This window comes from Scyliorhinus canicula, chromosome 20 (assembly GCF_902713615.1).
Source record: "Scyliorhinus canicula chromosome 20, sScyCan1.1, whole genome shotgun sequence".
Lineage (NCBI taxonomy): Eukaryota > Metazoa > Chordata > Chondrichthyes > Carcharhiniformes > Scyliorhinidae > Scyliorhinus > Scyliorhinus canicula.
Genome location: NC_052165.1, coordinates 65,693,711 through 65,717,529, shown reverse-complemented (window position 1 = coordinate 65,717,529; position 23,819 = coordinate 65,693,711). Strand labels below are relative to the sequence as shown.

The following is a 23,819-nucleotide window of genomic DNA, read 5'->3' as shown; positions in this document are numbered from 1 at the left end:
GTCCCAGATAGGAGCTGTGGTTCTAGAATAGTCCCGGCTGGAACTTGGACTGTTGTTTGTATATACTTTTCATAAACCCAGGGTTGAAAATAAACCATTTTTGACTCTCCTTTTCTAACTCCTCCTTGACTACTATAAAGATGTTATGCTAAGTTTATTAGTATTTATTAGACCACATTAGTATTGCAGTTTTCTGATCTCAGCTTGGTCACCTCAGAGATTCATTAGCACCTAAAATATTTGCTTAAGTCATTCCTTACTCCTAAACTTGTGGTGCCAGTATAAAACAGGTAATAGTGAGTTTGCAGTCTGTGATAAATCATTTGTATTTCAGGAGCGGTATAAGATGGGCTGCCGATTTGTTACCACTCACTTTACACTCATGATTAAGTTGGGATCTATTTCATGGTTCCAAACCTTTCCACACCATTGGAATTTTCCTCACCCCATATCGAAGCCTTTTATAGAACAGAGATCAATTCCATGGTTAGTCAGCAATGCAATTGTCATTGTATCAGGTGATTACCAGGATGGTAGAAGGCAAACCTGATGGATCTTTGTGTTATACCTCAACATTTCCTTTGTTCCAATGATGGGAATTCTCTAAAAGATTCCAATAATGCTGCATGATATAAATGAGGAAGACAGGTTCCTGAGGGAACAACAAAAACAGATGCAGCAAAACAGGAGGCATTCACGGACCTACCTTTACACAGTCTCTGCTTCAACAGACAGACGATTACATCACTATGCCATCTGCAGACTGACCTGCAGACAATGTGAATCACAGAGAAGAGTCATCCCTCGAGCATGTATCAAGCTTTCACATCACTGCCTCCATCCAAGCTTTCACTGAGGATACATACTAATTTCATCACACTGGCAGTAAACAGGTGAGGCCACAGAACGTTTATCAAGATCCACAAGAGTACAGAGGTGCACTTGGCAACCTGAACTATGAAGCCTGAGTTTCACATCCTGAGAGGCAAGATGCCCTCAGCCCGTTGGGAATCTAAAATTTCTCCCACTAACCCCCTGTGAAGAAAATAACATTGCTCCAAATTGTAAAGTGCTTTGGGATGTCCAAAGGTCACGAAAGACATTGGATAAATTTCAACCTCTTTCTTCAAATCCACTTTGGAAACCATCAGGACTATTAATTACATAACCATTTTTCCAGACCAATTTTTAAAAACATTGGACTGGCTATAGTACCTCGACGCCTGTTCAGCCATTTTCCAGCTCTTGCTCAACGGAGGCAGAAATATTGTTCATTTTAACCCACATTACCTGACCCTGGATGTGCTACAATTCTTCTGCAGCAGGATCCCAGTCATTTATTCTCTGTTGAATGATTGCTAATCAATATCTTCTCAAGTGACAAGCCTTTGTTAAAAAAAGGCAATAATTGATGACAGTGACTGTTTCTCTGTTACAACCCTATTTGCATTTTAAGGGATCTTAATTATTTTTTGGTGCCTTTAAAATGTTCTTACTACATGTCTCCAATGACTATTCTGGTCCTTTTCACCATTATTGTATTCTGAACTATTTTTGGAGGTTCATGTAATTCCTTAGTGGGTTCCTTAGCCCCGTGTCATACAACAGAGCTTGTCATTCTTGCTTCATCTTGAATTATCTTATTATTTATTTATGGTTTAGTTTTTATTAGTTAGTCTTTGGTGAACACTTCCCTGCAACTTGGCGCTTGGCTTTAAACTCTTTCCTCATTCCTTTACAATTGCTTTTTCAAAGTTGTATTTCTGATGCCTGTTAGTGTCACATCATCTCAAACTTAGCCATGTCCTAGCCCCTGAGATGCTGAGTAAAATAGCACAGCGAGGTTCTCTTCACACATGTTTTTCTTCCCTATTCTTTTTGAAGATGAAATAAAAGTCTATTTATTAAATGTACTATTGACATTCGGTGGCACATCATCAATATTGCACTAATCTTTATTTTTATTTCAATGACAAGTGAGGCATTTATGATGCCTTTGAGCTACTGTTTAGTGTTGGAAAATCAACCACCTTTATGGAGAGATGATGTAACCTGACCACTGTATATCATAAGTTTATTACTCAATTAAAAGAAGTTGGGGGCAGGGGTAATGTTCTTAAAACAAATTGTAAATTGATCAAATAAATATTTACAATACTGATTATCACTGTGGACTGGGCCGTATATCATTACATATGTCGATAAACAGTACAGGAAGTCCCAATGTTATGCCCTTCCATTATGGTGAGATGTCTAATGAAAATGAAAATCGCTTATTGTCACGAGTAGGCTTCAATGAAGTTACTGTGAAAAGCCCCTGGTCGCCACATTCCGGCGCCTGTCCGGAGAGGCTGGTACGGGAATTGAACTGTGCTGCTGGCCTGCTTGGTCTGCTTTCAAAGCCAGCGATTTAGCCCAGTGAGCTAAACCAGCCCCTACCTAAGGAGTTTACCTAAGGAGCGAAGAAGACTTGAGATGTGATATTGGAAGATTTTGGGTGTTATAACCTTTCCGGAGGCCAAAGGATCTGCAACCTGTGGCCTCACCTGAGTACAATTTCCCTGGTTGAGGGGGACGGAGCTACCCCCAAAGGTCAGGGGCATATGCAACACAAAAACTCTGGCCCTTCGGGGAGTAAGAGGTGCAAAAGGTAGGCATCATAAATTTAAGAGTTTTCTTTTTTTTTAATATAATTTTTATTGGAATTTTTTACAGAAAATATAAAACGTAACGACAAACAATGAAATGCAACAAAATAACCCATAATAACCGTACCACCCCCAGACCGTATCGACACATGTATCCCATCCCCCACCCCCCCCAACCTTACAGTCAGTGCTTCCGAGTGGTCACTCGCCTGGGACTTTACATTGAGATAACGCATACTCCTAATGCCAGGGTTAGCTGCTGTGAATGGATTGCAGGGAATGATAATAAGCAGCAGCTGAAGCTTGGCACCTGGTTGGAGGTGGAAAGTTTGTATGGCATTATCATATCGCTGTGATTCCGTGCTACGAGCAAAAGAACAAAGAACAAAGAAAATTACAGCACAGGAATAGGCCCATCGGCCTTCCCAGCCTGCGCCGATCCAGATCCTTTATCTAAACCTGTCTCCTATTTTCCAACTGTAACATGACCTGCCGACTCTTGTACTCAATACCCCGTCCGATGAAGGCAAGCATGCTGTATGCCTTCTTGACCACTCTATCAACCTGCGTTGCCACCCTCAGGGTACAATAGACCTGAACTCCCAGATCTCTCTGTACATCAATTTTCCCCAGGACCATTCCATTGACCATATAGTCCGCTCTTGAATTTGATCTTCCAAAATGCATCACCTCACATTTGCCTGGATTGAACTCCATCTGCCATGGAAACATTCAGTTAAACATGTCAGGGAGAGATTGTCCTGTTCACCAAGTGATTCACTGTGGGGTTTAATAGCTGCTGCCACTGCCTGATAACCCCGCCCCCACCCCGTGGCACCCCCTTCCCAACCCCCACGACTCCCCTACTTTTGCTCCTTATTCCTGCAAATTTATTCTCATCTAATATCTATCCAGTCCCCTTTTGAAATCCAAGATTGAATTGACCTCCACACTCTGGCAGCTTGCAACCAAGATGGAGAGAAAGTAGTTAAAAGATAGTTAAGCAGAGTCTCTTTGGTGTTTAAGTGACTTCTAGATAACAGATCTCATGGACAGATTTAGTTATTCAAACCACTTACATGGCGCCTGCCACGTTGGAGAGTAGCCTAAGGTGCTTCACAGACCTTCATCAAACACAAAATGGACACCAAGTAGATGAAGGTGATTATAAGGGGTAAATAAATGCAAAATACTGTGGATGAGGATAAAGTCAGCAGGTCCAGCAGCATCTGTGGAGAGGGTTCAAGTCCATACGACCCTTCTGCCGAAATGTTTGCTTCTGTAGATCACTAATTGTAAGAGGATTTGGTCAAAGAGATGGGTTTTAAGGATGATCTTGAGGAGTAGAGGTGGACCTCCAGAGGACATGTTGAGGGGATTCTGGAGCATGGAGCTGAGACAGCTGAAGACACAGAGACCAGTAATAGGGTAAAGCGGGGAAGAGATGACCGAAAGGTCAGGGATGGAATTCTTATTGCTGGAATGAAGAATGTGAAGTGTCAGATAGACATGGGTGCTATGTGCAACATCAGGAGCTTCACAGACTTGTGTGAAGTTCTTCAAGATGGTGATCCAAAAATAAAGCCGTCCAAGGTGTAGTTGAGGTTCTTTATTGGCAGATGCCCACCCTAAGAGGAAAAGCCAAGTTGAGAGTCCAATTCAATGGAAAGAACTGCAATTGCAGATAGTACACACAAAGCAAAGTCCCCTCATTGTAGCTGGAACAAGGCAAATGCTTGGACTGGTAACCCTCCACGCAGCAGAACAGATTTTTAGTGTTTTGCATGACACCAAGCCACTGACTGCTCAACAGATCCTGACAAGTCTCTTTGCTCAGATCAAGCAAGCTGCAGAATAAATCACAACTCTTTCAGCGCAACAGGAAGCTGTGGTGAAGGATGGCCCGCAAATATAAAGGATTCACCTGTTGCTGTGAGAGTATTGGGCCACTTCCAGCAGCGGCCATGTGCTGAGAGGTCACACGGAAGGTAGCTCCTGTTGCTCTTTTACCTGAACCACAAGACGTAAGCACGTTTCTTGTATCGGACAAATGACCACACAACCAGTGTGTTTGTTCAATTATAATTTATTATTAAACACAGGCTTGGTGCTATGCATAATAATCTACACGTGGCTACTTATTAAACTACACCTAACAACTAAAATGACCTTTACTTAACTTCCAAGTGACCGACTCTGTGTAGGTTAGACAAGGCCTTTATCTGGATCCTCACATGTGGCGGCTGGAAGTCTTCAGGTTTGTCTCGGCTGCGGCTCGTCCTTCAGGTAGCGATCACGGGTCCTTGAACTTGGCTGGTCGATATACTGCAGTTGGTCGGAGCAGAGGCCGATCCCAAAAGAGGCCGAATACTGGTTGCGCAGTTCTTCGCATCCCCCAATCTTTTGCACTCTTTTAGGCGGTCCCAACTCAGGATCTAATAGATTGATAGGTGTAGAAGTCAGGTATTTTAAATACACTTAATATAGGTAAAAAAGTTGTTTAAAGCATAAATATTAAATCCCAGTTTTAAAATGAAAGAAATATACAATTTCCAAACTCAGACATGAGTTTGGAAAACACAGAACCACTGATAAAAACATCACATTTTTCCAAGGGCAGGGGCTGAATCCCATGACAATAAGGTGGAAGCATTAAAGGCTCCATTGTTCTGATTTCAGGCCACTTGTGATAACAGCCTGAACCACATTCCATAACGTATGCAAGCCGAAACATTTTAGACTGTGTTAAGACAGTTTCAATTATATTTTCGGAATTATAGTATGATGAGATGACATAACGTCTCAATTGTTGCAGATAAGCAACAATTGGAAGTGGCGTTGCATCGTGAGGATGGACGGCTTGTTATCAAATCAAATTAGTTTTGAATATAGCTTAAACCAATTAGGATTATATTGGGGTGTGATCGGATCGCTTAAGACAGAAAGAGACAGAGACAGAAAGAGACAGAGAAAGAAAGGACAGAAAGAGACAGAGAAAGAAAGGAAGAAAGAGACAGAGAGAAAGAGACAGGAAAGAGACAAAGAGCAGAAAGACAGAAAGAGAGAGAGAGAGAAAGTAAAGGAAGAGAATTAGAAAAGAGTTCTGTATTCCTATTTCATTTTCATACTTTGACTTCAGCCTTTGACTTTTAAAGTTGTGTTCAGGCTATTGTCTCAGAAGATAATTCCTGTGTTTGTTTGAAGAAAATCAAATTGTCTACAAACTACCTTTTAAATGAAATTCAAGTTGTAACCAATGAACTTCAAATAAAACAATTCTTATTTGCACCTGACAAGTTTTTAACTTGAATTTCTACTGTTTCAGCAATGTCTCAAGAACAACTGGTAAATTGAATAAAACTTCACAATCTGAAGATACAACAATAGGGTTTTGATCACCCTAATCAATTCTGGTCAATTAGGGGCGGGTACCTCGATGGCTTGGGCGGGTCCTAGCTGCTATTGTCCAAAGCACGTATTCACTCCCATATAAGGGCAGCACAGTAGCATTGTGGATAGCACAATTGCTTCACAGCTCCAGGGTCCCAGGTTTGATTCCCGGCTTGGGTCACTGTCTGTGCGGAGTCTGCACAGTCTCCCCGTGTGTGCATGGGTTTCCTCCGGGTGCTCCGGTTTCCTCCCACAGTCCAAAGATGTGCAGGTTAGGTGGATTGGCCATGCTAAATGAAATTAAAATGAAAATCGCTTATTGTCACGAGTAGGCTTCAATGAAGTTTCTGTGAAAAGCCCCTAGTCGCCACATTCTGGCGCCTGTCCGGGGAGGCTGGTACGGGAATTGAACCATGCTGCTGGCCTGCTTTGGTCTGCTTTCAAAGCCAGTGATTTAGCCCAGTGATAAATTGTCCTTAGTGTCCAAAATTGCCCTTAGTGTTGGGTGGGGTTACTGGGTTATGGGGATAGGGTGGAGGTGTGGATCTTGGGTAGGGTGCTCTTTCCAAGAGCCGGTGCAGACTCAATGGGCCGAATGGCCTTCTTCTGCACTGTAAATTCTATAAGGTAAATAGGTGCCCTCGAGTCTGCTACTGTTGCTACTTTTCGATCTGTGTCCCATTGTCCTGGGAAAATCGGTGATTGACCTTGAGCAGGTATGTTTCAGTTAGGTCTGGTTTCCCTCTGCACAATACACAGGGGCTGTGTCCCAACCTGACCATAATTCCCATCATCCTTTGCGGCCGTCCATTTAAGATGGCCACACTCCCATCTGGAAACTCTTTCTTGGACCTTTTTGGTTCAATGAACGGGCACCAAACCTTGAAACAAATCTCACAAATCTGACCCTCATCAATAACTCAACCGATCTGGGATGTCAGCAAACCACCACACAGTCTCAAGGGGAGCAAAAGTAGGCAGTGTAAAACCCCAGCATCGGAGCCAGTGGAATGGCATAGCAGCACGAATCTGAACGTGGCAAACCCAGCAGAGTCGCCAACACCATCCCAGTCTTCAACGGAGAGGCTGATGTGGGTTCATCTCTACAGAACTCCAGAAGCATAGGGAGGCTGTGAATGAGGACCTAATGTCAGTGATGGAGACGGCAATCGAGGCCGCACTGGCAGGGTGGAGCGACGGTTAGGCCCAAGGAGTGATGGTCCAGAAGGTGGAAAAGGTGGTCACCGAACAGGACAAATGAATATCTCGCCTGAGGCCGAAATAAAGCCACTGACAGCGACCCAAAATACTCTGAAGGCCAGAATAATCATCAGGTTCCACAGGTACCAGGACAAGGAATGTATCCTGAATTAGGCAAAGAACATGCGGACTTGCAACTGGGAGGCACATGCCATCCGTGTCTTCCAAGACATTGGGGCTGAGCTGCCTAATTGCCAAGCGGAGTTCAAAAGGGCAAGACAGCACTTCTCAAAAACAAAGTGTGATTGGGCATGCTTTACCCGGCGAAAGTCTGGGTCATGTACAAGGACAGGGACTACTTTAATATCATGCCGGAGGAGGCAAACATTCTCATACAAAGGAATGCACTGGACAAGAACTGAGCGGGATGATGCGAGGTCATGGTCATGCATGAATGGTGGGGGTATATACATTGTTTGTGTGGGTGTTACTTTTTCGTTTTGCCTGTTCTTGTTCTCGTTTGTGGTGTTTAACCCTGGTTTGCGGTTAATCTTAGTATGACACGTTCTGCGGAGACCCTGTGGGGAATTACCACATGGACTTGCAGTGCAAGCGATCGCATAGTTCTCATGGGTTACTGTGGGTTGTGGTTACAGGGTGAGAACCAACACGTGACAAGCCATGCCATCGGGGCAAGGAGGAATCTGGCACTCCTCCTTGGGCATCAGGGCCAATCCAAATAGGGTGACACTAATAGGGAAAGGAGAGATTCGCAGCTGCGGGTGTTCGGACTGGTCAGGGTTGATTGGCTTCTTTTCCGGGTGGGGCCACCAACCTAGTGAACAAGCCGATAAATGGAACATTCCGGTAAAAGGGAGTAAAGCAGGGGTGGGCAAACTACGGCTATGCGGCCCACCAAGTCATTAAAAAAAAAAGTTTTTTTTTTAAATTTTTTATTATTTTTTTTTAAGGTTAATGGGGGGGGGGGGGCTGTTGGGTTACTTACTGGTATAGGGTGGATAAATTGACTTGAGTAGGGTGATCATTGCTCGGCAGAACGTCAAGGGCCGAAGGGCCTGTTCTGTGCTGTACTGTTCTATGTTCTATATGAGGCGCCCAGAATCATAACCGGGTGAAGTAATTATTTTACTTAATATACTATGCGGCCCTTTAAAATTGTGAATTTCTGAATGTGGCCCTTGCACGGAAAAGTTTGCCCACCCCTGGAGTAAAGCGAGGGGGTCTGTGGTGTGTTTTCACAGAGGGAGGGGATCTCTGGCAGGAAAGGGTGTAAGTCAGCGGGCTGGGGAGGGTGGGTGGGAGAAATGAGAGGGTGATGGGGAGGGGGGGGTTGGTACAGGAGGGGGTAGATTGCTCGATCAGAAAGGATCAGGGGGAAGACTGGGTAGTTCAAGGGGGCGGACAGAAATCTGGTCATACAGGTTACACAAGGATATGCATGGAAGGAGGACGGTGGCAGTGGCCATTTTGAATGGACCAAAGACAAAGGCAACCTGGGCATGTCCACAAAATCAACATGGCTGACCCCAAGGGAGGGAGGGAACAAAAACCCTTGGTCAGGGGAGTCACCTGAAGCGTGAAAGGACTCAACAGAGCAGTAAAATGATCCCGAGTCTTCGCCCAACTGAAAAGCCTGCGAGTCGACGTATATCTTCAGGAGATGCACCTGGAAGCCAAAGACCAGATAAGTGTAAGAAAGAGCTGGTGGGACAGGCATATCAAGCGAGCTTTGACATGAGGGGAGAGGGTGGTCGCAATTCTATTTAGCAAGAGGGTAGCCTTCACAGCGACCAACACATCACAGACCCGGGTGGATGGATCTTAATGGTGTGTGGTGTTCTGGTAGGGACCCCGATGGTACTGGTAACTGTGTACACCCTGAACTGGAACAGCGCCAAGGTCATCAAGAAGACATTAGCAGTGATCCCCAACCTCAACTCCCACCGACTGATCATGGGCAAAGACTTTAACTGTATCCTAGAACCAAAGATGGACAGGTCAACAAGCCCCCAGATCTGGTGCAAACTCAGGAATGATAAAGGGAGTGAGTGTCTTCATGGATCAGATGGGGAGGGGGGGGGGGGGGGGTGGGGGGGGGGGGGAGGGGGGGGGGGGGGAGGGGGGGGTGGTTCCTGAGAGATTCAGCCACCCGAGGGAGAAGGAGGTTTCCTTCTTCTTCCACATCCACAAGACCTACTCCCGAATATAATTCTTTGTGGTGGGGAGGTTGGAGCTTGCAGGGGTAGTAGGGGTGGAATACTCAGCAATAGCTATCTCGGACATTGCATCACACTGTGGATGAGGTTGGAGACATGTCTTGCCCAGCGCCCCCCCCCCCCCCCCCACCCCCCCACACACACACCATGGAGGCTGTACACAGCCCTCCTTGCGACAAGGCTTTTTGTGAAAGGATGACACTAGCCATTGACAATTATGTGAGCTGTAACCAGAACGGAGGAGGTCTCTCCCATCACATTCTGGGAGGTTCTGAAGGCAATTGTCAAGGAGTATGGGGGGGAGGGATGGTGGAGATAATAGCATATAAGGAATATAAGGATCCGGGGGTGTAGTGATCTCTATATCAATATACATGATCAATATATGTAATGCTAGTACAGGCAATTGAACACTAGAGGTCTCACTATCAGGACCTATATTAATAATTTTCCGGCTCTTTCTGTTCAGCGTGTGTATCAGGAGTGCAAAGAGAACAGAAATAGTAAAGCTATAGCGAGAAGAAGTTATTTGCTATCAAAGCATTGTCTTGTATAATTTATGTACTTATCTCTACAATTGTTTCTTTATTTTACTAGTTGTATTGAGTAAAATAACTCACAATATCTATTTATACAGTAGTCCCCCTTTATAACGCGGGTGTTGGGGTCCAAGACAGCCACCCGCGTTGCATCCGAGCCGCGGATATCCACGATGGGGGTTAATTTTAGAATACAGGGCTACAGAGGGGAGGGGCGATGTGAGACCATGCTGGTCTTGCAGAGGCCCGTATGACCTCCTCCTGTGTTCTCTGCTCTCTCCCTCCAATCAGCCGGCAGTGTCAATTTCAGCGGCCGGCTGACTTTGATCCGGAGAGGGAAGCTGCTCTCTCACTGAAACAATCAGCTGGCCGCTGAAGTTGACACTGCCGGCTGCTCTCTCCCTCCAATCAGAAACAATAAAACTTAAAAGTTGGATTGGAGGGAGAGAGCAGCCGGCAGTGTCAATTTCAGCGGCCGGCTGATTGTTTCAGTGAGAGAGCAGCTTCCCTCTCCGGATCAAAGTCAGCCGGCCGCTGAAATTGACACTGCCGGCTGCTCTCTCCCTCCAATCAGCCGGCAGTGTCAATTTCAGCGGCCGGCTCACTTTGATCCGGAGAGGGAAGCTGACAGTTGGGGTCCATAAGCCCCCCCCCCCGCCGTATATCGCGAACCGCAGTATTGCGGAGCGCGGTATAACGGGGGACTACTGTATTACTCAATAGATTTGTTTATCTTTACAAGAAGACTACTGCTCATTTCAACAACTCTTCAAAAGAGTAATGTATGTATTACGTAGGGCAATATACGGGCAGCTAGACAGTGGTGATCGACTCCATACTGAAGGTGGATTGACAGTGCTTCACGGTTCCGACCTTGGAGTTGATAGCAGAGAGGAAAAGGTTACAAATGGAGTTCAAGCTGATCTCAAATGGGATATCAGTGAACCAGCTTCGCCGGGCACGGAGCTCCTTCTACGATATGTGAACAAGGCCAGCCGCCTGCTGGCCCACTAGATGAGGAAGCAGGCAGCCGCATGAGAGATCGCATAGATCAGAAACAAGGGGGAAGGGTGGTCACGGCTCCAGAGGAGATTAATGGAGCATTTGCAGCCTTCTACTGGGGACTGTGCACCTCCTAGCCCCTGGAGGGGGACTTGATGATGAAGCAGTTCCTGTACGGGCTGGGAATCTTGGCTTTGGGGGAGGACAAGGAGCAGGGACTGGAAGCACCGTTGGACCTAGGAGGAAGTGATGGAGTGCATCAACTCCATGCAATCTGAGAAGGTGCTGGAACCAGCTAGGTTCCCAGTGGACTTCTATAAAACGTTTTCGGCAGTTCTGGCCCTGCACCTGCTGGGGATATTCAACGACTCGTTGTCAAGGGGACGTAGTCTTCCTAATGTGTGCTTGTAATGAACATCAAGCTAAGTATAGTAAAGAGCCATTCATGACATCCCAGATAGACCACTGATGATTATAGAAATCTACTGAAGCCAGAAATAGTAACAGGAGTGAGTGACAAGGTCAAAATGAAATGACAGAAAACCAAATTTCACTTTGATAAAGCTGCCAAATCATTGCCAGATCTCAGAACCTCATTGCCAGATCTCAGAACCTCATTGCCAGATCTCAGAACTGGCGAACCAGAGTGCAAATATTCAACAAACTCACAAAATGTCCGTCCACTTGGCAACTTGGGATCTGCATGGATAATTTGTCACCTTGATTGCACACGGAGGAAGTCAACAACCAAACCTATCCTCACAGAAGCAGACTGGAACCCCTACTTCACAGCAGACAGCCTATGAGGCAGATTCACTGAGAAAGATGCTGAACAACCATCAGTCCCAGAATTCAACCATTCCCCATCAAACACAACAGGTCAGTCGCTACATTTGCCACATCAATTCCCTAGAGAAGAAAAATCACCTCAATAGAACATAGAACATACAGTGCAGAAGGAGGCCATTTGGCCCATCGAGTCTGCACTGACCCATTTAAGCTCTCACTTCCACCCTATCCCCGTAACCCAATAACCCCTCCTAACCTTTTTGGTCACTGACAGTAATTTATCATGGCCAATCCACCTAACCTGCACGTCTTTGGACTGTGGGAGAAAACCGGAGCACCCGAAGGAAACCCACACAGACAGGGGGAGAATGTGCTTGACTCAGCACAGACAGTGACTCAATAGGGAATCGAATCTGGGATCCTGGCGCTGTGAAGCCACAGTGTTAATCACTTGTGCTACCGTGCTACCTCAAGCCAACTGACATTAACAAAAAACAATGGGAGAAAAGGCTTGGATTGCCATGGAAGCATTTTGCATTAAAAGGTGGATGCTACTTCTGCTGCTACTGTACCTGAGAAAAGGTTGGCCGCTCCTCGCCACCAATTCCCCCCCCTCCCCCCCCCCCCCCCCAGGGGGCTAGGAGCGACGGCACATGAATCTCGGACGCCGGATCCTGACGCTTGCGTCAAAGCGGCGCGCCAGGAATGACGCGGCCGCCAGCGGCTAAGTGACGTCAGCCGCGCATGTGCAGGTTGGCCGGCGCCAACCCGCGCATGAGCGGTTGCCGTCTTCCCCTCTGCTGCCTCGCAAGACATGGCGGCTTGATCTTGCGGGGCGGCGGAGGGAAAAGAGTGCGCCAGACACCTCCTGAGCATGCCCGTGGTGCTCGATCCTCCCTCCGCCCCTCACAGGTCCCACACACAGCGGTCGCGCGCTATTTACACTGGCAGCGACCAGGTGTGGTTGGCGCCGGCGTGAACCAGTCGGGTTCGGCAGGCCGCTCGGCCCATTTGGCCGGATAATCGCCGGTCGCCGTTAGAAACAGCGAGCGGCGATTCTCCGAGCGGCCTGTCACAAAACGCAACACGCCATTTTGGGCAGGATGGGAGAATCGCGGGGGGTGCCAGGGCGGCGTGGCGTGATTCGCCCGGCCCTCCTGCGATTCTCCCACCCAGCGTGGGGGTAGGAGAATCGCGCCCATTATCAGGAGGTTATACCTTCAAGCTTAGTAATTACTTCCATTCTCAGGCTCCCTCTATTTTGATTAACGGAAAACAAATTGATTTCTCCTAGCAAGTTGCAATTTTCTTGCTTCAAAGTCATCTAAGAAATGCCACCGTTTGTGACGCATCTTCCTAACTTTACAGAAGTGGTTTCCAGGCAGAACTGCTCAAGATTCAGAGCAAAAAATTGCATCCTGCCTCTGAACATTCCCAGAAAGACCATCATTGAAATAAAAAAAACAGAAAGTGTGAGAAATTCCCAGCAGGTCAGACAGCATCTCTGGAGAGAAAAAGAGTGCTAATAATTTTGGGTTGATCGTACTGATGCTTCAGTCAGTATTGACACTGACTCAGCAACGTAAAATGTTTTGTTGCTACTGAACCTGCTGTGAAATGCCAATATCTGATTACCTGTTTCCTGAGTGAATATGAAAACTTTTCCCAGCCAGCGCTGGCTCTGACTCAAAACTAATTCTTTCTCTGCTCCAAACTTTCTAAGAAAGGTCAATTGTTCTCCTGTCTGATCAATTGTCTTTAGTCAAAATGACAGCTCTATGTGAATCAATACAGCCAGTCAGTCCCCTTGCTACCTTGAGTCATCTTGAAAATGCCACATTGTGGCTAGTGCCTTTTTGGTTTAACATAGAAGCAATACTTCATTAAAGGCCTGGGGAACAGTTTTAAAGAAAAAAAAAACTTCCGAACTTTCTCCTCTTCAACAAATCAATCGTTGAGCCTTTTGAGTCAAAGCTTTGAAAAGGTTTGTCGCTTCCGGGTATCGGCCAATTTCCTAATAAGCAAGCAGAAGTTTCACTGACTTGCAATAAAAATCATGAAATTCTGTTGACCCTCTTGGTCTCTGTACTCTTACAAGAGGCCAAATAGTTTACATATCAAACAAACGTTCTACAATGTAAGTTATGATTCAATGCAATTTTATTATATACTTCAATCAAATGCACCATTTATGCAATTCCTATGCTACACTAATGACTACAATTGCCCCAAGACTCGCAACTTGGACATTTAGATAGATATTACCCTGTATAGGAACTGGCCAGGTTCTCTTATAATAACAATCTTTATTGTCACAAGTAGGTTTACATTACACTGCAATGAAGTTTCTGTGAAAAGCCCACAGTACCAACATTCCGATGTCTGTTCGGGTACACAGAGGGAGAATTCAGGATATTCAATTCACCTAACAGCACGTCTTTTGGGATTTGTAGGAAGAATCCGGAGCAGCCGGAGAAAACCCACACAGATACGGGGAGAACGTGCGGGCTATGCACAGACAGTGACCCAAGCCAGGAATTGAACCTGGGACCCTGGAGCTGTGAAGCAACAATGCTATCCACTGTGCTACCTTATGCAGGGTCTTATGTCACTGAGTTTCCAACTCGGGGGTGGGGGGGATTGGGGGGTTGCTTCTGTGAGGTTCTTACCAGGGTTATGCTACAGAATGTTCTGAGGGCTGGACATTTATGCATCCTGCATGTTCATGACGAGGGTCATGTCCTTTGGTCTGTATTGATAGTTCCGCTCTGAGCCCACAAAAGGCTGATTGACCCCATTTTCTAACCAAATCAGTTCATCATACAGCCATTTGTTTTGACACTCAAGCTTAGACCTTGTGGTTTCAATTTCTTGTTCAATCTTTCACCGTGTGATGTTCCAGAAGGGGATTTTTTGCTGTTTAATAATATTTGTGGGTTAGGTGTCCCGTTCAACGCGGACCTTAATGATATCTGTGATCTGTGTGTCAATCTGTGCAACTCAGCTGTTCCCTGTTTTGAACTCTTTGCAAACTTCTTTGAATATGCCCTCTTGGATGCTTGAAAGGATGGCCATTTTTCCCATCATGCTTTAAGGGGTTCTTGTTGTTGGCCATTTTCTAGGAGCGGAGCCTTACCGCGACACCTTACTCTTTCATCTAATTCTCAGCTGATTTTATCCACAAGTTCTTGCCTCCAAAGGGGATTAAAACTAAGGTGCCATTAACATAGCATAAAACTTGTTTGTGTCTCATTAATATGCATATATATTTACTAAAATTAACAAATTTGGCTGCAGGAAACATTGTAATATACATCCCATTAAAAATATGTATTTGGGAAAATAGATTAGTATAAATTTGCATTTCTGAAGTGTCTCTATGTATGGGGATTAACTCATTTGCAGTCTATAAGAAGACTGATCTGAAAAATGGTATCATATCCCAGAAAGGCTTCGAGATTAATATTTTTATTGAAGAACATAATGGGTCGAGGGGCCTCTTTTTGTGCTGTAAAACTCCATGACTCTAACTAACCGAACAACACAGGTGATTGCTCACAGTCACTTTTCTGTTTGATATTGTCCAGCAATGAGTAGAACCGTGGGCAAGGCAAATACAATTTGACACAAACTGTGTCATATAAAACTGAAGATTTTTCTGTTCCAATTGGTTGCAAGCCAAATGGAGAAAATAGTGCCATAGTTGGAATGTCGCTGGACTAGTAATCCCGAGGCCCAGGCTAATGTTCCAGAGACATGGGTTCAAACCCCACCACGGCACCTGGTGAAATTTGAAATAAATTAACGAAATGTGGAACATAAAATCTATTCTCAGTAATGGTGACCATGAAACTATGGATTTGTGCAACAATCCACCTGGTTGACTAATGCCCTTTAGGGAAGGATCTCTGCCAGCAATACCTGGTCTGGCCTATGTCATAATATACACACAAGTATATGATGGTGCACAGACAGACTCTGACTGACACACTGAATGACCAATCAACAAACTGCCAACATAGTTCAAAGTCAGCATAGTGTGTGACTTGGAGGGGAACTTTCAAGTCATGGGGCGGAATTCTCCGCTCCTAGGAAAAATCGGGAGGGCCGTCGTGAACTCGGCCGAGTTTCACGACGGCCTCCAAGGCCGCTCCTCGCCCCCTATTCTCCCCTCCTGGTGGGGCTAGGAGCGGCGCTCCATAACTCTCGGCCGCGGGGGTGTCGCACCGAGAATGACGCGGCCGGCGCGCCTAATAACGTCAGCCGCGCATGCGCAGGTTGGCCGGCTCCAACCCGCGCATGTGCGGCTGACGTCAGAACACTGACAGCTCGAACCCGCACATACGCGGTGGCCGTCTTTCCCCTCAGCCGCCCCGCAAGACGTGGCGGCTTGATCTTGCGGGGCGGTGGAAGGGAAAAAGTGCGTCCGATTCAGACGCCGGCCCGACGATCGGTGGGCACCGATCACGGGCCTGTCCACTCCCGAGCACAATCGTGGTGCTCATTCCCCACCAGGCCCCCTACAAGCCCCAAACGGGCATCTGCACACTCGTTTCACGACGGCAGCGACCAAGTGTTTGCCGCCATCGTGAAACAGTCGCGAACGGCAGGCCGCTCGGCCCATCCGGGTCGGAGAGTCGCCGGTCGCCTTGAAAAACGGCGAGCGCCGATTCTTCCGAGCCGGGGGATCGCGCCCATGGTCTCTCTATGCATTGTCTTCCCTAGTTCTTCTGGTGGTTGAGGGCATGTTTGTAAGGGACTGTTGATGGGGACTTGGTGAGTGCATCCTGTAAATGTTAAACACTGCTGTTGAAGGGGAGATGGTGAGATTCTCGCTTGTTGGCGATGCCGATTGCCAAGCATTTGTCTGGTGTAATGTTACATGCCACTAACCAACCCAAGCTTGGAGGTCATCCAGCTTTTGCTGCAGATGGAAACAGACTGTTTATTATCAAAAGAGGTTTAAATAGTGCTGAAAATTGAGCAATCATTAGCGAACTCCCCTTTTATCCTTGTAATATAGGGAGCGTCATTGAAGAAGTATCTGAAGATCGTTCCATCTAGAATACTGCCTTGAGGACTCCTGCAATCGGGCACTACAACTCAGATGATTGGCCTCCAACAACCACAACCATCTTCCTTTGTGCTAGTTATGATTCCAACCAGTGGAGAGTGTTCTCCCTGATTCCCATTGATTTCAGTTTTGCTTGGTCCTCTTGATGCCATGCTCAGTCAAATGCTGCCTTGTCATCAAGGGCAATCACTCTCACCTCCCCACTGGAGTTCAGGTCCTTTGTCCATGTTTGGACCAAGGAGGAAACCCACGCAGACACGGGTAGAACGTGCCGACTCCGCACAGACAGTGACCCAGCCGGGAATCGAACCTGGGACCCTGGAGCTGTGAAGTAACTGTGCTAACCACTATGCCGCCGTGCTGCCCACCCACTCCTTCAGTTATAATTGCTCACCACCATTCATGACTGCAGAACCGCACATTCAACTGATCCATTGGTTGTGGAATCGCTTAGCTGTGTGTATTGCATGCTGTTTCCACTGCATGCACGTCAACCTGTCTTGGAGCATCACCAGGCTGGCACTTCATTTTTAGGTATGTATGGTGCTACCCTCCTACACTCCTCATTGAACCCAGCTTAATGATTATGGTGGAGTGAGGGACATATCGGGCCATGAAGATACAGATTGCAGTTGAATTAAATCCTAATACAATTCTGTGGAATTGGGGATCTGGATGTGAGTTTGTGACATATAAGGTCACTGAAAATTAATGATAACTTGTGCTTTGGCAATGCAAAAACACGTCTACGCTGAGATGTGCATAGCAGGCATAGCAAAACACTGTGCTACTATACAGCTTCAGCCTCGGAGGATTCAAATGCAGTAAGGTTTTTGATAAAACCAGAATAAATAGTTTACAGCCAGTCAATCACAGCTGCAGAAAAATAAATAAAACTACACAGTAATAAAATGAGTTGGCATCCTTTTTTATAGCAGCAAGATCGGGTGTCTTTTACCTTTACATGAAAATTCTGCTTCTAAGGTCAATACCCATAAATTTCTATAAATGTTAACGATACTCCAATTTTTCCAAAAGACGTACGTTTACTTTGAAGGCACATGCCTATACCAGTGATTTCTCCACATAAAATTTATCTTCACTCTTTTCTCTGCTTGGTTCCAGATCTGTATACAATTGCCTTAGGCCTACAGCTGGGTAAAAACTTTGACTTCAGCTTCTGTGGCAACCTGGTTTGATTTCTGGGCTTGGAGCTTACTTCAGTCTGTTTACCATAGCCCACAAGCACTCAACAAATCTGCCTGGCAACAGCAGGAGGCGTTCAAAAATCAATGTAAGCCATCTTGACTGCAGGCTCTAGGGGAGCTACCCAGGCCTTCCTTTTGCTTGGCCTAATTTAGTTGGTTTAGCTCAGTTGGATGGACATTTGGTTGGCGATGCAGAGTGAGGCCAATAGCACGGGTTCAATTCCCATATCGGCTGAGATATTTTGTGATCCACGTAATCCACGGGAGGCAGGAGTTCCGTCACCACACCAATAGTTATTTACAATAACGATATTCCAGGAGCAGCTACAAACAGTGCTGCTAGCAGTCCAGTCAACTTAAGACTGGCTCACAAAGCCTACACAGGTGCTTATTTGGGCCCCCTCAATGAGCTATCATTGAGGGAGCTCATACTCCAATTGGCCAATCAATAAAGCCAATTGGAGTTCATTACACCCCACCTTCTCAACCTTGGCCCTCGCCTGAGGTGCAGTGATCCTCAAATCACCACCAGTCAGCTCTCCCCCTCACAGGGGAAAACAGCCTATGGTTATCTGGGGCTGTGGCGACTTTATCCTTACTTTGCTGGCTGCCTCTGTGTCCAGCAGGGGACCGAACAGCATTGTTCTGAGATCACATGGTGCACTTTAGTCTTAAGAACAGTCTATTCTTCTTAAAGGGAAGCTGCACTGTTATTGCCAATATTATTGCTATAACATGAAAGGTGGAAATTGAAACATAAAGGGAGAGAAAGGTTTCCATGGCAATGGATCCAGTGCAGCAGGCATTAGAGGTGGAGATGGGCAAGAGCAGCAATGCCCGGGTCCCTCGGGGGGGCTACTTGGCCCCCAAGAACCAGCCCCACAAGACAGTGGGAGCAGATCACCTTGGAGGTCAACTGTCAGATTCTGGACCCAAAGTCAAATGATGCAAGATGATACTTTGAATGCTGTTGTCTGCTTTTTTGCATCTTTGTAGAAACTTAATGTCAGTGTCTGTATGCACGATCTTCTTGGAGATCCTCTCCACTTTGAACCGGCAGTTCGCATTTGATGGAACCATTCACCACAGCATTCAAAGCATCATTTTGCATCATTGACTTTGTGTATATATGTGTTCGTGGAACCCACCTCTTCACTCACCTGATGAAGGAGCTGTGCTCCGAAAGCTAGTGATTCCAAACAAACCTGTTGGACTTTAACCTGGTGTTGTCAGACTTCTTTACTTATAGAAGCATAGAATCCCTACAGTGCAGAAGGAAGCCATTCGCCCCATCGAGCCTGCACCGACCGAGGCCCACTCCCCGGTTTATCACTGTAACCCCATACCCACACATAACCTGAACATTTTAGTGACACTAACAAGCAACTTAGCATGTTCAATCCACCTAACCTGCATATCTTTGAACTGTGGGAGGAAGCCCACTCAGTTATAGGGAGAACTTGCACACTCCACACAGTCACCAAAAGCCAGAATCGAATGTGGGCCCCTGGCACTGAGGAAGCAGTGCTAACCACTATGCCACATTGTCACCAAAATTATGCTCCTTTGCAACTCCCAGCATGGCCTGGTCCTACTATCTTTACGATGAGATATAATGAGGCACAATTATTTTGTTTTCCACCCCACCCCTTCTCCCTCATACCAACCTTATTCTTCTAGTTTCCTGCTTTGTGACACCCAAGGGCTGCCACAGCAACACCTGGCGGAAGAGCAGAGCGTGGAAAAGGAGACCTCATAACTTGATCAGCCAATTACAGCCATTAACCCAGATACAAGCTTTTGTGAGGACCACAAAGAATCCAGCACGAGTTTTAAGGATACGAAGAAATAACATTTATTTACAATAACATATATATATATATATATGCTGCAGCAGCAGCAGCAGCAGCAGCAACTTCCCTTGCTGCTCACTCCTCTCTCTGCTGGTTCCAAACTGGCCAGCTCTATTTATGCAGGGTGTCTGCTAATGATTTCTCTGCCCCCCTCATTGGGGAAGCTCATACTCCCATAGGATTGAGGTATTGTCATTAGTCCCCAGCCAATGGTAAGCAGGCAGGTTATAACACAAGCACTGAATGTACCTTGGAGACCAGGGGCATGTTTCAATCAGTACATGGTGAATCATCCTGGCATGAGTGGGCCAGGAGGAAAGGATGGTTTGTTTGCCATCCCATGGGAAGGTGAGGTCTTAGAGATATTCTGCTGCAGAGGATTCAGATGAGGACCTTTTTGGATGGCAGACAGGAGAACAATGATGGAGGTGCACACCGAGTTGCTGAGTCAATGTGTTAGCCTGCCAGACAGCTTCCTGCAATTGCCCAGAAGCATGGTGGAATCCGGCTCTAGGTTGGCAGAGGGCATCATGCTGGTTCTCTCCACAGCCTCTGCTCAAACTGCCTATCATCCCGCTATCCCAGAGGTGCTGCTACGTTTTCACCTATGCCTGTTCAACCTTTGAAGTTTTAAAAAAAATAGTTCCTGGAGATAACTCTGCTCTTTTAATTCTGTACATTCCTTCAAAAGGGAATTATTTTTAGGGCAGCATGGTGGCACAGTGGTTAGCATTGCTGCCGATGGCGCTGAGGACCCAGGTTCGAATCCCGGCCCTGGGTCACTGTCCGTGTGAAGTTTGCACATTCTCCCCGTGTCTGCGTGGGTTTCACCCCCACAACCCAAAGATGAGCAGGCTAGGTGGATTGGCCACTCTAAATTGCCCCTTAATTGGAAAACAAATAATTGGGTACTCTAAATTTTTTTAAAAAGGGAATTATTTTTGAGCGTCCCTCCAGGGAGTGGCTGGATGGTTCATCCCACCAGTCAGGTTCAAGTAGAGAATTTAGATTCATGTCAGAATTGACAAGGTGGCTGAAAATTAACTCGCTGGATAGGGATATTTTGCATTCGCTATGAGGTAATTCACTGCTGGAGGTAAAATGCTGAGGATCTCCATGCTTAGCGAATGCGAAATATCCCTATCCAGCGAGTTAATTTTCAGCCACCTTGTCAATTGTGACATGTAGCTAAATTCTCTAGAGTTGTTGCAACACAGTTTTGAACAGCTACTCGCCATGTGAGAGCAAGACGGAGGAAGCTTAGCATCAGGACATTGGGCACTTGATGCCCTTTCATGAGCCCAGCCCCCATTGCCCCCCCCCCCCCCCCCCCCCACCTACCCCCACCCCCCGGCTGTGTCCTGGTGGTCAGTGTTTTATGGATTCACTGGCTGATTAACTCTGGGTGAGTTTTAACTGCTGGTGACACATATACAAGCACTTGCTCCTTGTGAAGACAGCGAGGGGTAGAGTTAGGATTGCTAACATCACTGCAAATTCATCTGAAAATTGCATATTCCTGAAGGTAAAGTTATTCTCTTGCGATCTTTCACTGTTGGATCTCCAACAGTTTGCAGACTGCTGAATTGTGCAATTTACAATTAATTTAACACTGCATTAACTCACCATGCAGCACATGGAGCTCCTGCACTAACTTCATTTCACTGGCTGGACTGTGGCCTAGCTATCTCACTGCAGACTCTCTGATTTGTAAATGCACAAAATTCACTCAAGTGCTGCTTTTAAAGCTCACCGCGAGGCTGCAGATTTGCAACAGTCAAAGTCAATTACTGAACTGCTGGGGTTTTAATTGATTCCGACATTTTAAGCAGCCTATGCTTAAGATGGCATTGAGGATATTCCTGATAAACTGTGATTTAATTGCATTTTTAGAGTATTTTTGTTTTTTTACTGTGTTTATTTTTTCTACCCCAAGCTATTTCCATTTTGTGTAGATACGGCTGCTAAGCATGCACCCGTTCAGTTCCTGGAGGATAATATTCAACGAATTGTACACGTTGAGAAGGATATTAAGAAATTTGATCCTATGTCACTCCCCTTGATTATAATCTCCTGTTTTCTTTGCCCACCAGCTTTTTATGCCACCTCCGTACCCAGACTCTCAGTGCAGAGGATGTGTCGAAATAAATTAGCAAAATGAAAAATGACACCTCTTACAAGATCCAGGATCCAAATAAGAAGCCACATTTAGCAGAGATTTAGGTTGTGCCTAAGTTTTTCTTGTATTATGTTTTAAATAAAATGGCTCAGTTGAGTTTTACATATGTTTACTTTCTGTTTTGATGTTCTTGATCAACAGTTTAGTCACAATGCCACACAACAACAAACTTATCAGACTTACTTCATGTGGGGTGGATCTTCTGGGAGATTAGGAATTCATTGAATGCACATCTTTTATGTTGTCTTAATTAAATCTTTTGTGCATCAAAAGCACAGCATTTTTTATTTTGTCTTAATTCAATCGTTCCCAGCTTGAAACCAAGCTCAGCCAGTGTCTTCACTGGATTTCCATAATAACACCCTGTGAAGCACAAAGTGTCATCATGGGTCGGGTAATGGTGCCAATACTAATATTAAAGGTCACATGATTCAACCAAAGGACAACATGCGATTACCATCTCCAATAGGGACAGTACGATGGCACAGCGCCAGCAACCTTGATTCCAACCTTGGGTCTTCGTGGAGTTTGCAAGTTCTCCCAGTGCCTGCGTGGGTTTCCTCCCACAGTCCAAAGATGTGCAGGTTAGGTGGATTGGTCATGCTTAAATGGCCCTAAGGTGTCAAGATGTGTAGGTTACGTTACGGGATTGCAGAGGTAGGGTGGGAGGAAGGAGAGGACCTAGGTAGGTTGCTCTTTCAGAGAGTCAGTGTAGCCTTAATGGGTCAAGTGCCCTCCTTCTGCATTGTAGGAATTCTATTCTATAACAGGCAGATATCCTGGATTTCTAAGAGCTAAGGGCAACTGCCCTATAAGTGGGATCAACCAGATGCCAACCAGCTGAGATCAACCCCCCCTGCTCACCCCCCCCCCCCCCCCCCCCCCCACCTGCACCCTCCCCCCCCAATTGTCTGGGATCAACAAACTTCTAGCCATCACGGTTAACCATTTGTTAACTGGAACAACCGACTTCCAGATGGCCAAGACAGCCAGGAAGAACCTGATTTCACCTATCCCAAAGTACAGTTTACTGGCCTGGAACTGTTTTTCCATTCGGGAGAGATCATAAAAAGAAGCTGGGTCCACACTCATTCCGTTGGGATTATGCAATTCAGCTCAATTAGTCTCACCACAGTGGATGCTGCAATTGCCTTGATTGGCGGCTGTATTGGCCACCCTGGACAGGGAAGAGGTCAGAGGTGAAACTATATAATCCCTCTCCAAACATGACAAAAAAACATCAGAAACACAGCTGGAATTCTCCCGCCGTTCGCTGGTGGCGGGACTCTCTGGTTTCTGTAGGTTTCCCGGCGGTGTGAGGTGGCTTCAATGGGAATTTCCATTGATATGCGCTGGGAAGCCGGAGAACCCTACCCCATATCTTAGTTGGGATGTCCTTCTCAGAGATGCAGGTAGGTCCTGAGCCAGTCCACCTTGAGGAGGGAGCCGAGTAGATCCAGGACAGAGGCCGTGGTCTAATTCAATCATTCGACTGACCAAAAGAAAGTGTTACTTCGCTAGTATCAGGGGGAGGGTGGCCTGGTTTTAATATTTTCTGTATTACAAGAAGGGACGTCATGTGCGATTTTACTGTTACGGTTATTCATAGACGTTCACTAATTTGCTGCAGAATAAAGCAGCATGATTCAGTTCAGACCTACTCTCACTAAAGAGGACCACTTTTTGGAAGATTGCAGAAA

General features: G+C 46.1%; 1 long non-coding RNA gene across 1 annotated transcript; it reads right to left on the bottom strand.

Annotated features, from left to right (window-relative positions):
• Nucleotides 1-4,892: 4,892 nt before the first annotated feature.
• LOC119954727 lies at nt 4,893-22,357 on the bottom strand. Its single transcript, XR_005458305.1, has 3 exons — nt 22,303-22,357; nt 8,829-8,925; nt 4,893-5,083 (listed from the first exon to the last, which is right to left on the bottom strand). It is a non-coding gene; the product is annotated as an uncharacterized LOC119954727 (long non-coding RNA).
• Between the last annotated feature and the right edge of the window lie 1,462 nt (nt 22,358-23,819).